Raw genomic sequence first — 14,933 nt, forward strand, 5'->3', positions numbered from 1 at the left:
CTTCCAGACAGTACGTGGCTTACTCAGAATGAGTTGCTACTTGCAAACATTGGATTACTCGGGACCAAAACCAGAAAGTCTACATCGTACAAAAGCTACGCCACTCCCGACATCCTGCATGGATGACTTGTCCCAACCACGGCGCCATGAAGAGGGGATGGAGGACATGTCGCGCCAGGCTTGCTAGAAAGTCATCCTGGAATTAACGAGTCAGAACCCCGTAATGCCACTCTGTCCTGAAACTGGCGTCGATTCTCTGTCTCCACCTGATGGTCTCTCACAAGGGACTTCGATAGATGGCCGCCGCTCTCTGTATGTTTGCTTTGGTGAGTCTGTCTGATGACGGTAGGGTGGGAGATAGATGGACATCAAACAGTGATGGTCTTTAGCCCACCTGAGCCCTTTCTTTGCGACGGCGGACGCCACAGGCTTGCCCTAATCCCTCTCCTGGCCGCCCTGCTGTCCCTGGTAACTATAGGGCTGCTCTGAGAGGTAATCTATTGATGCTTCAGTGTTTGTTCTTCTCTTAAAAGGTCATGAAAGGAGCCCCCTTTTCTTCTCCGCAGATTCAAACAGCTGTGCCCGCCCTGTTCAATACATCCTGTCCTATACTTAACTCACTCCCCTGTGTGAGCAAGGGCATTCCAACCATCTGTCAGGACCAATTCTCGGCAACAAAACAAAAAAGTTTCTTCTTTATTAATAATTCAGCACCTCTTTATGGCCACCTACAGCCAGAAGTGTCAAAAGTGACTTAGTAGACTTTTGTCGAAAGAGTAACAGTGGCAAACACGCTTTTCCAGTTGCTATTGCTTTTTCGAAAATGGTCTATCACTTGCTGAAAGTTGATTGCAACACTTAGGAATTATTGTCTGTAATCTGTTTTCCTCTTTAATCCATTACAAGACAAAATTAGGGACCCTACATCAAAGGTTACACCCGAGAATGTTTGAGAAAAGATGTAATCAAGCTGGCAACACTAGAAGCTTGCGGTTGCCTTGATCGCAAGTCATTAGCAATGAGCATTTCATTCCATGCTGCCAACCACTGCTAGGTGTGAGCTGAGCATCCATTGACGGAGATGAAGAGATCAAATGGTGGCTATTGACAAAGTGTACCATTAGTTTGTCTTTAATGGTCACTCTCTATTTCCAACGACCGCCTTCGAGCGGGCACTTCAAACGGAGACGGGGGCTGGCAAACATGCCACTTTAGGAGGTAGACAGAAAAGAGCCAAAACATGAAAGAGAGCAGGATCTCATTCATTTCCTTTTAAGAATCACAGTGACTTGTTTGATGTTCAAAACAGGAAGGAAACTCTTGTAACTCTACAAACAAAAGTATAAAAGTCTTTGCGAGAAAAACCTTCTGACCCAGATACAAAATGCTACAAATGACATTGAATCGGAATTTACTCTCAACATATTTACGAAATCAGTCAAACAGAATTAAGATCCAGAACACTTTGAAGGTTCAAAAAGAGCACTTTCTACAGACCCGTTACAATCTAACACGTACCTATGAATTCACTTGAGACAGATTTTCTTTTTTCATGGGGATTTTCTTGTCCTTGTACAAGGTAAGATATACTTGGACCACAACAACTGGCTCCAGCATGCAGGTGCACAAACAAAATTTCCCCCTCTTTTCCCTTACTAGAGAGGCAGAGGGATGACGGAATCCCCATATCCTGTCTGTCAGAAGTGACTCGGTTCTGAATCAGCATACTGGGAAAGTACACTGCAATGTACACAAAACCAAATCAGTGTAGCCATGTGACAAAGGCTATCCAATAAAGTCACATTAAATGAAACTCTGTTTTGATACAGGAGGACACCTTCACAATTCTTGCAAACGAGCTGTGTAATTAGTTTGCTTAAGAACTGAAAGGGAAGCAATAAAAGTGGCAGCTGTAAAATACCCTCCCAATAAAGGCAGCACACAACAACATCGCTGGGTACAAAGGGACCAACATAACTCAAAGTCCCAAGGACAGTTTGCCAAAGATAAGGCAATCAGCAGAAAAAAGGCAAAGCTGATATCTTCAAATATCATAACCGCAACTATTTATGGCTTTTCTTGTAGTCTGACTGTACAATTACCCCCTCCTGTGCTGCAGGCATGAGTCAGACGGTAGGTGAGTTCAACACAACTCTTTTGCATACTGGTAAACAGTCCAAAAAAGTCACAAAACTAACATCAGTGATAAAGATTGATCAGAATAATAAAGCTGTGCCGTAATTGTTCATAATGAGCCTGCAAGAAGGTTCTGATCTGTGTTACACAAAGGTACAAGTGTGCCACAATCCTACTTTGTTGACATTTCTCTCTGGAACAAACATTTGACAATATAGAGTCAGTCGCTAATACAAATAGTGCCAGTGAAAATATCTATAGCTGAGTTCTCCCACCTCTTTGGAGCAGCTGGGATTCCCAGAGAGGTGTTTCCATCCACTCCGAAAAAAAAGCAACAACAATAGTTTCAATTATGATTATTTCACTTGACAGACATCAAAGCAGGCTTCTGATGTCTCTCTCCCACCCTGTTGTGCCTTTGATTTCTTTGTGAAAATCCATTCACGATTATCTCCACTGATTAGGGACAGGCGGGCTTGATCACCATCCACCATTCCCTAAGTATTTCCCAAGCCGCCCCAAAACTTTTGAACCCTTCGGAGTCACTCAAACAGAAGTAATGTGCTTATTCTTGTGGAAAACATTAATTTGCAGTGTTGTCCCTATACTCTGTCATCTAAAGGTCCGCCGAGGTTTCTGCCCTCCGTAACTTTGTTGGTTGTTGCCGACAAACAAAAACACTGCTAGGAATCAGAGAATGCCAAACAGTGGCAATTTATTCTGATGACTGACTCTCAATAAAGACATCAGAAGCACATCTCTATCATCCACAACGTCATGCAAGCAAGAAGAAAGCCATTGACATGGCTTGTTAACAGAGATATAAGGGGGTTGCACGAAAAGCTCTCTGATCATCAGAGCAAATACCTTCCTTTCAGTATTTGAAATTTTTGGGGAGAGAAATGTGTATTGACTTTTGAGAGGTTTCTATACCGTTTAGATGAGGTTTTATTTCTATGACATTATTCTAAGCATCTTTTCTGAAATACCGTACATGCTTGAAAACTTTACAAGGCAACATTGTAAAAAATCATTTGCCAGTAACATCTCAATATCAGTCATATTGTTGCAACACTGTAAGCAATAGCGTACTCAGAATAAAAAGAGATATATATGTCAACAAACAACGCCCATACCTTAGGCTTGGAGCACTGGTCCCCCATACTTGGCACTTCTCCAGGCAGCTTTACCACAACAATGGTCAGCACGCAAAGGTAAGGCCACTCTTTAACCAGCACGTGTTCCCCACACCTGCTGCAACAACACACTGCCTGCTGCCAACAAATCACCCCGCTATTTATACCCTCCCCTCAGGCATCATGGGATACCCCAGGATGTCCCCGCCCCTCAGATTACCATCGCCATGGCAACTTGGGGCTTCCAGGGCACAATGCTGCTATAATTGAATATTAAACTCCGGGACAATTGATAGATCGTCTTGCTGCCACTCTGTCTTGACACAAGACCTGTTCGGCAGCCGGCCGTACAAACACGGGTGGCCGACTGGCGACATCGGTCCACTTGAACTGGCGGTGAACCGGTCGTACAAAAAAGCACTCCAAATGGATCATCCCTGTCCTTTGGACATATGGACGGCGCCAGGGAAAGTTCAAATAGCAAACAGCCTTGGATAATCCATCCCGTATTCTATTATTCATCCTTCCACTACATCATTTGCACTGTCTGCCATCCACAGGCTAAAAAAAGCAACTTAGATCTACAACTAACTAAGGGTCATTAATTCAACTCAGTTCTTCAAACAAGTTTTTTTAGCCTCCCCCTGACATTCACCCTGAATGTAGGGTCACTTCACCCTACCTGGCCTGTAGTAAGACATGATATATGCTGTAACATTAGCCACACCCCATGGGCATAAAACTAGAGCAAGGGCAAAGTACAGTATTTACACATGGAAATTCCCATGGCTCAGAATGTAGAATGAAGCTGCAGAACTTTCAAAAAGGCCAAAAACCATATTGTGAATTCTCTTTACAGTCGTGACATTTCTGAGAATCCCCACAAATTGTAGCATACAGATAAGGAGCCCTGGAGTTGCCCGGAGAGAAATGGGGCATGCAGCATTGAACATTGTAACAACTCCCAGGGCAGACACAAAAATAACAGTTGTGAATGCACCTGCTTCCCCCTAAAGTCCCCCTCTTCGGAGACAATCTGCTAAAAACAACAATGACAGGTTAGATCAAAAGCTTTTAACAGTCTTTTGCACTGACATAATACAAAGGCTCTGGGAGCCCACCGGTGCTTATCTGAGAAGCAGTGAAAGGTGAAAGTCCAAACGGCCCACAAGAGTCAAACACAATATAAATGAGGTAAATACCCAGATTCGGGACACCTTACGGTTCGTAACTCGTACTACACTATGTACAAAAGTAAATGCACTTTTCGAAAGATATATGCGCCTTATGGGGGTGTGCTTTTATTGTTCTTGGAAGGTATGGCATCCTTCCAAGTGTTTTACGACTAATGACCTTGCTACCCTACCTGGCTATTGATACCAGCGCAGGCAACAAAACAATACCTCCTGAGGATCACTAACTCTCGTAAAGTGTAATTTAATGTATGTGTCCGGCCTTGAGTCTCCAATAGCGCCTAGTAACAGGGCCAAAATGTGGACCGACTCACCAAGTACATACCTCCAAATTCTCCATCAATCCCCATACAGAGATAAAAGAAAGGACGTCCGCGTGATTGAGAGCGACCCGAGAGTGTTTACAAACCCTGCGGCAGAAGGGATGTTTTGGTCCCCCAAACGAGGTGTTGCCCGGTGAGACAACTATCCGAGAGCCCGTGTTTGGAAGACCGTTTTAGCTGTTAGGGAAAATATGCTGCCAGTTGTGAATGCGGTTCGGAAATACGCCATAACAGGATTTTACCAGATTATGTCATCTCCTATCACATGCAAAAACAAGACTTAACGTTGAGCCAAACTGTCTGTCTACAGAAATCTGTCACAAATAAGAGAGGCTACAACATATGTTCCATTTGATACGTTTGTCACTGAATCCATATTTCTCAGAAAAACACCAGAAATCATGTTTACTTCTGTTTACTGTTGTTTGTGCCGGTGTCACTGGTCTAAACTTATACCATTTGGTTGCAAAACAACATAAACAGGAACAATCTGACACAACAGTGTCCAACGGTGACGTCATCCTCCATTGGTTTAGGACACACTGTTTATTGGGACACTCCTTCAAAGGTTTTATCGCCCCTTTTACCGTATGGATCAAGACTGACCTTGTCTATGAAACACAGACCAAAATATCTCTTTGTGAGTTACTAGTTACCAGTAGAAAAGAAAAGAAAATGATAACACAACCTTTATAGGTAATTCATCTTTCTGCTGTATTTTTAGACCAGTAGAAAGGCTTGTGTTTTTGTTGAACAAACATACCCTTTCTCCATAGAACTGCTATTTTGGGTAGTAGATTTTCACTGGTTTCAAGTTAACTGGTTAATTTCAACAGAAAAGTCATGTCCAAAATCTGCCCCAGCAAAAGCAAACCAGTCAAGAAAAGTTAAAAAATATCAACTTTCATGATTCATTGAAAACAGTCTAACACCTTTTCAGATGTCAGCGAATATATGTTTTTAAATGTCAATCAGCATCTGAATGTTCTATTCTAACAACAATGGGTCTGTAATGAAGCTATTACTAACAGGCTGTCAGATGTTACTTCCCACAATGTCACTGTCACTAATCCATATGTATGGTAGATAACAATTGATTATTACAGATTGTGCAAGAGATGATAACACTTTATGTAGCTTCATTACAAAAGGGCTAATACGACAATTTCATAGGCAGAGCAGGAATCAATGAACCTATCTTTTACCTACTTATGCATTTGTTTATTGATGAAGATTTATCCTCTCAATATTTCTGTTGTTCTTACTTGCAGCTTTTTTTCAATTTTCTAAAAAAGCGTTATAATTATTTCAATTTGACCGGAAATAATTCAATCAAGACAAGATATGCAGTGAGATCCTTGACTTTGACAGCTGGTGTTATCCTAAAGGAAGACACACCATGTCCAACAGTGAGGAAAATCATCTCGTCTTCTGTTTATTTCAGGGCAGTAAGAAAACAAGAGAGAACTTGAGCATGAAGAAGCCACACAGGTTGTGGGGAAACCGATACCAATGGAACTCTGCCACCTGCTGAGTTAAGAATGGAGTCATACAGACTTGATTTCGTGGATGGCATAATTTGATGGGCAAAAATCTGAGGTGACATTTTTACAAAACATAGACGTACAGCTTCTTTTGTCATATTTCATAACACTGCTCTACTTATTCAAGAGATTTATGATCTAGATATTATAAAGCAGCTTACGACAGGCCCAAAGAAGTTTCTCCACTCCTAGTAGCTACTTGTTGCTAGGGTGCAAGCACTGTAACATATCTCTGCTGATTTGCTAAAAAGTGCAAGACTGAAAAGTTGCATTAATGTGTCATCCATAAGATCAAGACTGTGCTTTCCAGTAGACTAAACTAGGAATGGTCCATCATCTAGTTAGGTTTATCTATTTGGGATGTCATCTTTACCACACAGGGAGACAACTGTGACTGATGACTGCCTGGTTTACTGCTGGACCAGGCAGCAGCCATATTTGTATATTTGCCCAACATATCCTGTCACTCACAGTCTGCTGGGCAACAGTACAGAATGCCTCACAGTAGATGAATGCCTATTCATAATCCTAGCTAATAAAGTAATATCATATTGACTATAGAAAAGTGAATAATCAGCACCTTTCGTGCAATATCATGCTATATTGTCATGTATCAAGTTAAGTGTCTTCATTCTACTCATAAAGAAAATTAATCTTTTGGTCATGCTAGACACATGTTATTATAACAACTTTTGTCTCATTGGCTTGTCTCATCCTTTAAACCATACTGAACAAGGCACTCATTAATCTCCTACTTACCATAATGGACCTCCAAGGTGGTTACATGCATTGGTGTAATGCCTGGAAACGTAAGTTTCTTACAGAAGGAACAGATAGTTGCAGAGTAACCTATTCTGTTCTGACTTGGTTCTGAAAATAAATCTGATGAATTTGTGTACGGCAGCATGTAAAAGGACATTAGCTGTTGTGTGATTGGTCAGAACTGCAACAGTCTGTCTGACTTAGACACCTCAGGCCAAATTAATCTAATTACTTCTGTCTCAGATTGACAGATATAGTCTGCCTTTACACAAATTGTCGTTTGTTGAAATCTTTATAGACAGTTGTGATGCAGTACCTTTCAGCTTTAGGAACTGCAAATAAGAGAGAATCCCTTTCATCAGGTTACCCCACAAACTTCCCTTTCCTTTTCTTTCTTCTGCCCAGTCTGAGAGAACGTTAAAAGCATTTTGTGCTCCACAAAAACTTCCACAGGGAGCAAATAAACTTGCCAGAGACAAAGACAGACCAGGCTGGATGTTCAAGTCCACTACCAGCTGTTGTCTCTATTTTTTACGTAAGTTTTCCTGTCGCCAATGTTATTCCGGTAGTAAGTAAGTCCATTTGAATCATCACATCAGCGACACTTTTTTTTTACAAAACTAAATCGTCTTTTAAAATGGGATTAGTGGGTTGCGGGGTTGACTGTCAAGAAAGGAATTTTTGTCAGTTCCTTCAATTTCCTTCAGGCGATAAGCGAGGAAACAGCCGAAACAGTCTTGACCTTGAACCAGAGAAGGCAAGTAGACTAAGCCGCCCTGTCGCCATATCGCTTCCGCTAAAATTAACTCTGCGTTTTTTTCACAGGTTGTTCTGTAAACTCGAACATCAACCCAAAACAAACTATTTTCATTTGTGAAACACCATAAGAACTACTCCTAATTCACGACTGAGCACGCTCATATTCGTGTTTATCCTACAGAATAAAAGCTAGACAAAGCAGTTTTTGTTCTGCTACAACCTGCTAACTTCTAAGACCATTCTGTTTCCTCAACCCAGTAAACATTGTGCCTTGCCTGGGTTGGTCATCGTGGTTGAGTTGATGCAACAAGATATTTGTGGGAGTAATTACGTCTTTAAACTTGAGGTTCATTAGTGGGAAATTTAAGATAAGACAAGCCTGTCATTAATTTTGTGGGATGGTCGTAATGATAACTGACAGGGCAATGAGAAAGGAAGTATCCCAGAATGCCCTGAAGAAAAAACAAACTGAGTAAGGAAATTGGCCTTGAGACAGCTATCAAAGATGTCCAGACCTGATAAAATTTGTCTTCATTAAATGGAGACAATGTCTTTATTCCCAACAGATAAATAGCCACAAGATGATTAATCCCATCAAAAAGCACAGGGACGAACAAAGTTGTCTTAATAACAAAGCAAAATTGGTATATTTTTCTTTTGTAAGCATAGTCTTTGATGTTATTGTTTTAATCTATCCATAAATGTAAGATACTTTTCGTCCCTGTGTAGTGGCCAAGTTTCTACATTTGCAAAGTGACCTCTAGCAACATTCAACAAAACAACACGTCTACAAGTAAGGTAAGCTTCACTGTATCTGAACAACATAGTTTTTGAAGAAGGAAACCATACAGCAAAGATACACAGTGTGAACCTACAAGATTTGAGTTCACCTAACCAGTCATGTTTGCCTTTCATGTAATAAGTTTGCCCTTTTTTTAATAAGTGCCTCATATGCTTCTCCTAAGTGGTTTGTCCTTTGTACATCATGGCATTCTTGTCAACGTGAACAAGCAAACACTGTTGTTTGCTTGAATAACATGCTTATGATTTGATAATTAAAGAATTTCGCCTAGGTCGTGCAATCTCTACAGAAACACGAGTACAATTGTGGCCAGATCTGTGACCACCAAATCTTGGACAAACAGTTCATGAGAAAAACATAAACACCGGCCGGAACAAACATGCCCCTTGCTGTTCTGGACATCCGTGCAACTAACGCACGTACAAATACTTCACAAGCCTTCTTAACCCGCCAGTTCCGCTCCTTCTCTTCCACATTCTCGTTTCTCCCCTCACGCCAGTTTATTTTGGGTTTTTGTGTGAATGTGATACCCAACATGTCTTATCCGGACCTTATCACCGTTTTATAATAGCCAATGTTGACACGACGGCCCCAGTACAAATCTAGCCGCAAACACTAAAATTCCAAACAAGCATTTCTTCAAACAGATTTATCCGAATGCCTCATCTCGGGTGGTATGGCAGGGACGCGAGAAAGGGGCCAAAAGCATGCCGGTCAACACAATATTGGGGCTGCTGAGCAGATCTACGGCATTTCACACATCCAGACGGATTAGCTCCTCTATCTGACTAAACCATGAGTCACCCTGCTATGTTAGACCAAGGTCACCGTAAGAATCCTGACAATAAACAAGGGGAACATCCGAACTCCTTTTCTCACAAACAACTCTGTAAGGCTTGAATTACAGGTCTGACCTTCCTAACCAAAGGGGCAACTTTTAACAACCACCTCAAGCTGCTTTTACATTCCTCCCAAAGCTAGCTAATGTAATTTCACAATTCATGATTAGAATTTCTTGACACATATCCAAGAGATGAACAGCCCTACATGAGTTGTATAAATATTACCAAACACACCAATATAGTCAATTTTCAAGTCTCAGAATAAGCATTAGCGATACTTTAAAGATATATGATTGTTTGGATTCCCTCCGGTGCTAAGTCGTATGTTTCTTTATTCCTCCATTATGCCCTTGCAGTATGTCAGTTCATATTTACAGACTTGTAATCTGAAAGAATGCTGTAAAGCACACATTCTGTATATCCTAGCGATGGCCAAGCTAGAAATGAGATCCTGCATTAGAGAATATTTGGGAGGCTTAAAACTCAGCCCAGATGGTACTTCAGGATGGAGGGGTTGCTAAAACAACAAGTCTAGACCCTATGAACTCAAGCTTCCTTTGGGATGTGTGTTATCTGTTTGAATATCTACAACCCAATAGAAAACTGCCCCCCTATTTCTCAAGGAAAACATATCAAATCTACTGATAGATCTCCTTGTATCAACAGTGATTAAATCATCCCAAAAGACACTCTGATAGGCTATTGAGAACACATTAGTCTTGCCCTGACCCAAAGATGTAAGAAAGCAACATGAAATTTGGTATCAAGAACAACTTTTTGAGATGGCTCCAAGTAAAAGTTCAGGATTTGCATCTTTCAACTGCCGTGTAATACATGTAAGCAATTTAGACCTTGCAAAGTTTTTTGAGCTAGGACTAGTAGGAGATGATCTAATTGTAAGTCCCTTTGCCAATTATCTACTTATTGTACCTCATTTTGGCCGATGTCCATTACTTTTTGGGCAAGACTAGAAGGTCTGGCAAAGACTGTAAGCAATTCACTACCATAATAACTACACACAGTTTACATTACATGCAGTTCTAGTTGACACAACACAGAAATGGCCATACTTCTTCTGACTCATCTCAAGTCATCTAGAACTAATGAAACCATCCTCGGCCTCACTGCAAGGCCATCTTGTCTGTAAGATGCTTCAAATCAACTCCAGGGATCTGCCAAGACATTGAAACAATCTGGAGAAGATCAAGCTGTGAAGGTCAAAAGTTGAAGACAGCTTTATAGACTGTATGCCCCTCCTGCCATCTTGCTCAATATTCACTAATGAACTCTGCAGGGGTGATATTTCAGTACCAAAACACATAGGCGCAAATTTCTTAATTCCGAGGTGCTAAAAATGACTACTTCACACATAAACTGATTAGGAACAAGGAAATCTCCCTCATTTCCAGATGCTCACATCACATTTACCGCAAGCAATCAATGGAAATTGTCCAATATTACATCTTCAATAGCATATAAAATAAACAAATTACATTTGATCAAACAAATTACACAGGCAAATGAATCACCTTCTGATAGAAATATACAAGCAATGCATATAATACCTCTATCAAGCAGATTGATTCCGACTTCTTATGATAACAAACAGGAAAGTGACAACAACTAAGAAGCTCTGACGAAGTGACATGATTAACCACAAATTGATAACTTCATCCCTCCTGTAGTCTGCTGCTCATCACTTGTTTCCTGCCTATCAACAAACAAAGGCCAAGCTTTAATCCTTTTTCCTTGTTGCTATATTTACTGGCAGAAGTTGTTCACATTACAGCCTTGACCTTCCTGGAGGATTTCAAGGTTAGGAGTCCAATAACTCTCAGGTGTGCTGACACACCTGCAAACCAGGTGTGTCAAATGAATTTAAGGCTATTTGATTTGGATAAATGTAGAAGAGGTGCAAACAAAAAAAGGACAAGTGCGTGAGAAAACTAAGATAGGTTGTGATGATGGGCACTTTGTATGAACACAAGTGTTTGATTCTTTGGGGAGCTGTAGAAATGCCTTTATGTGATAGAAACAACTAAAAGAAAACAATGGTTTTGCCAAATCTTGACTTTAAAACTTTGTAGCTAGTTCAATTGAGCAGCCTTTTGGCAAGGAAATTTTCTGCTAATTCAACAGGGTTCAAAGGATGTGTACTGAGTCTCAGGGCTTCTGATTGGTAGGGAGGCTTGTTTTATCTGCATGTCTCACACTTTCACAACCAACGAACAGGTGCATTCTAGCAAATACACACACGCAGGACCGGAGCCGTCTGGAGACGCTCAGTGTTTGGTGGCAGAAAACATCAGAGCAGCAGAAACCCCTTGGAAAGATAAACTTGTTTGTAGACAAAATAGGAAGAACAAGTTTGGCCTGCCTCCACAGGAACTGTTTCCCACTGTCTGGCTTGCAGTCAGCCCTGGAAACAAGGGTAAGAGAAACAGTGGGACCAGATAAATTTGGCAGGAAAGCTAACATTGACACTCTACATATACAGCAAGTCCTTCCTAAAGACACTTAGACTCAGTGAAGAAATGAGCCGAGATGCTCAGGTTTTTACAACTTTTTCTGCAGGAAATTCAAAACACAGTAGCTTACAAGCACATTATCTCAGTCAGTTTTCCTGTAGTTTAGTGTAAAATAAATAATGTCCAAAACCAGGCCCTCAATGAATGAAAAATAAAAGCAAGGCGATTTCTCTATAGTTCAACTTGAAAACATCTGACTCATTTCACCAAGATATATACATCCTTATAATAGGAAATGACGAAGGTCAGTGTGAGAGTCCTTGGCACTTGCTTCCCTGACACAGAAAGGTAAACATTGGAAAATGTGCCTTGTCCTAAATCATATATATCAGGTTACACTAAATGACATGGTATGAAAGTCTGGTATGAGAAGGTAGAACTGGGCATAAATCATCTGCATTCTTGTCCTACATTTTCCCACAGGCCACACAAACACTAAAATAATAATAGGTAAAACAAACAGAGCATAATACCAAAACATGATCAACCAATCAATAATCGAGATACCTTTGATATGTATATGTCTAAATATCTTCTTTAACATTTAACATTTTCTTTAACTCTAATCTTTGTCTTTGTCTCTCGTTGCTTTTGATAGTAGGAGTACCAACATGATTTTGTATTGCAAAACTATCATAAGCCTGTCCAATTTTCCTATCCTTTAAATAGTATCAGCTCTCCAAATTGCCTCCATGGCCCCAAGGCCAGAAATGGGAAATTGCAGGATGTGGCCACTAGTGTGGTGCACATAGCCTGCTAGGCGTGCCTGCCATGCTAAAGGGCAGACTGAAATGGAGCTCCACCTGCCATTGCTGCCACTTCTGCCACTGGTCACATGCCTGTGGTACACAGTCTCGACCAGGTCACTGGCACAGTACTTGGCACCAGTGCCTTAGCAGCTAAAAGAAAAAAGTTGGACCCAACAGTTGGGTCCAACTTTTTCCTTTTAGGTGCTAAGGCAATGGTGCCAAGTGCCGATAGAAGAGGTTGCTTTTTCCTTCAAACTTTAAAGAAATGCTCCTTCTTTGAGAAGATGAAATTAGAGCTAATGGTACATCTCTAGTTCCACTTGCACAAACACAAATAAATTTGTCAAGAATATTGTTTATTTTCTCTCTCTTCCAAAAATGCTATTATTCTTAAAACTGTTTCTTCAGATATGTATTATCAGTTTTTATGTCACCCAGACCCTAACCTCTCGTCCGTTACATCAATAAACAGATAGTATCGGCCAGTCTGGTGCACATCTCAACCTAAACAACACCCCAGGTTACACACTTACACCTGCAGTTTAAGACTACATTTAATATAAACTACAGCGATTGTACATACAAACAGCCCTACCCACCTACCACAGAGAAAATCACATCAACCAGCAAGAAGAGATTTGGGACTCAAACCACAAGAACCTTAGCCTACCACCACCAGACACCTCAGTGTTTGACTTGAGAAAAGAAGACGTCTCCTCTGTCAGCAGTCTTCCTTCAAGAAGGATGAAGTCAGGATAAGAAAAATAAATCTGGGTGACCAAAATGGGACAGTTTGTGTAAATGGAGACAGGATTTGTGGCGCTGGTATCTGTCAGCACTGGTGTAGTTTAAAAGTCTGATGTCTGTGAATTTGTGACTAACTGGTATACTATCAATTACCATAGTAAGTAAATACATCTTTTTCATTTCTGCTTGCATAACCCATCCACTAAGCACTACTACTGCATAAGCATTGGGAGATTTGAACAAAGTGGATTCTAGTAACTGAAGTGAACCATCTCAGAGAACATGTCATGCCTGGCCACCCTTCATTGTATTACATCACAGTTGGTCATCTTTGTACAGCTAATTGGTCTTCTAGCTTGGGAGACACTAAAAGTGGGCAGGTACTTTGTCCAGCCATACTGTTCTATCTTTCATTTTGCATCTTATGACAAAATAGCTTTGATCCATTCAGGAGAATAGGATCACATTAAATCATAATTTACAGTCTTTCCTTTCAAGCCAATAGCCAGACATTTTTGGCAGCCTTTCGCAGTTTTAGAAACAATCAGCAGAAAATGCCCCAACAGGTGCATAAGGCTGGTAGGGAACAAGAGTCCATACTGTTGTGTAAAACAAATCCAGAAACGGGAGGCTGAGCCACAGCTAACTTCAGGTCAAGTTCCTGACAGAAATTGATGAGAGAGGCCACAGCGATGTTACAGGTCAGCCTGCCCACAGCTGGGTGGAGACACTGTGTGAAATATAAAACACTTCTGCTGCATTCTCACACAGTCCTTACCAGCCAGCCCCTGCAAGCAATTTGTGAGTGAGAAATTGCAATAACACAGCTCCTGATGGGATATGTCCCAGGGAAATTCCTCCTCTCAATCAAGACATTGGTGTGTGTAGTTCAGTCTGTGGGAAAGAAGAGCACATCCCCCACACACTTAGAAACACTTGTGGCCCTTCTAAACTAACCCACACCAGAGAACGCAATATATTCCTCAACCTTGATCTTGAGTGATGTGAGCTTTTCAAAAGCTGCCAGTATCTTGGTGATATATGAGGTAGACAGCCTCACATTTTTCTTCTCTAACCTTTACTATTTCCACATCTCCCGTTCTGACAAGTAACATCTCCCAGCACCCAGCAGACTGCATTCCAAATGGCTAACTCAGGAATAATCCAGACTATACACAACTCCCTCCCCTCCCCAATAACTACCATGTCTGACACACAGACCCTAAACTGGATACTGTTACAATAACAGGCCTGTACATTTTAATTACATGACAGTACTGACAGACAAATTATCTGTTTGTGAATTTGTCCCCCTACAAGATGCTTTTAACCTCGTTTGGAGCTGCTTTCTGTATTGCTGGACATTCCTTGGGTTCACTTGCAACAAGACATGAGATTGGTTCAGACAAGCG

General features: G+C 41.0%; 1 protein-coding gene across 1 annotated transcript in view; it reads right to left on the minus strand.

Moving 5' to 3' along the window:
- LOC136435247 (E3 ubiquitin-protein ligase PDZRN3-B-like) overlaps nucleotides 1-14,933 on the minus strand; it is an 80,292-nt gene that overhangs the window by 58,560 nt on the left and 6,799 nt on the right. The window lies entirely within an intron of this gene.

Source organism: Branchiostoma lanceolatum, chromosome 5 (genome assembly GCF_035083965.1).
Source record: "Branchiostoma lanceolatum isolate klBraLanc5 chromosome 5, klBraLanc5.hap2, whole genome shotgun sequence".
Lineage (NCBI taxonomy): Eukaryota > Metazoa > Chordata > Leptocardii > Amphioxiformes > Branchiostomatidae > Branchiostoma > Branchiostoma lanceolatum.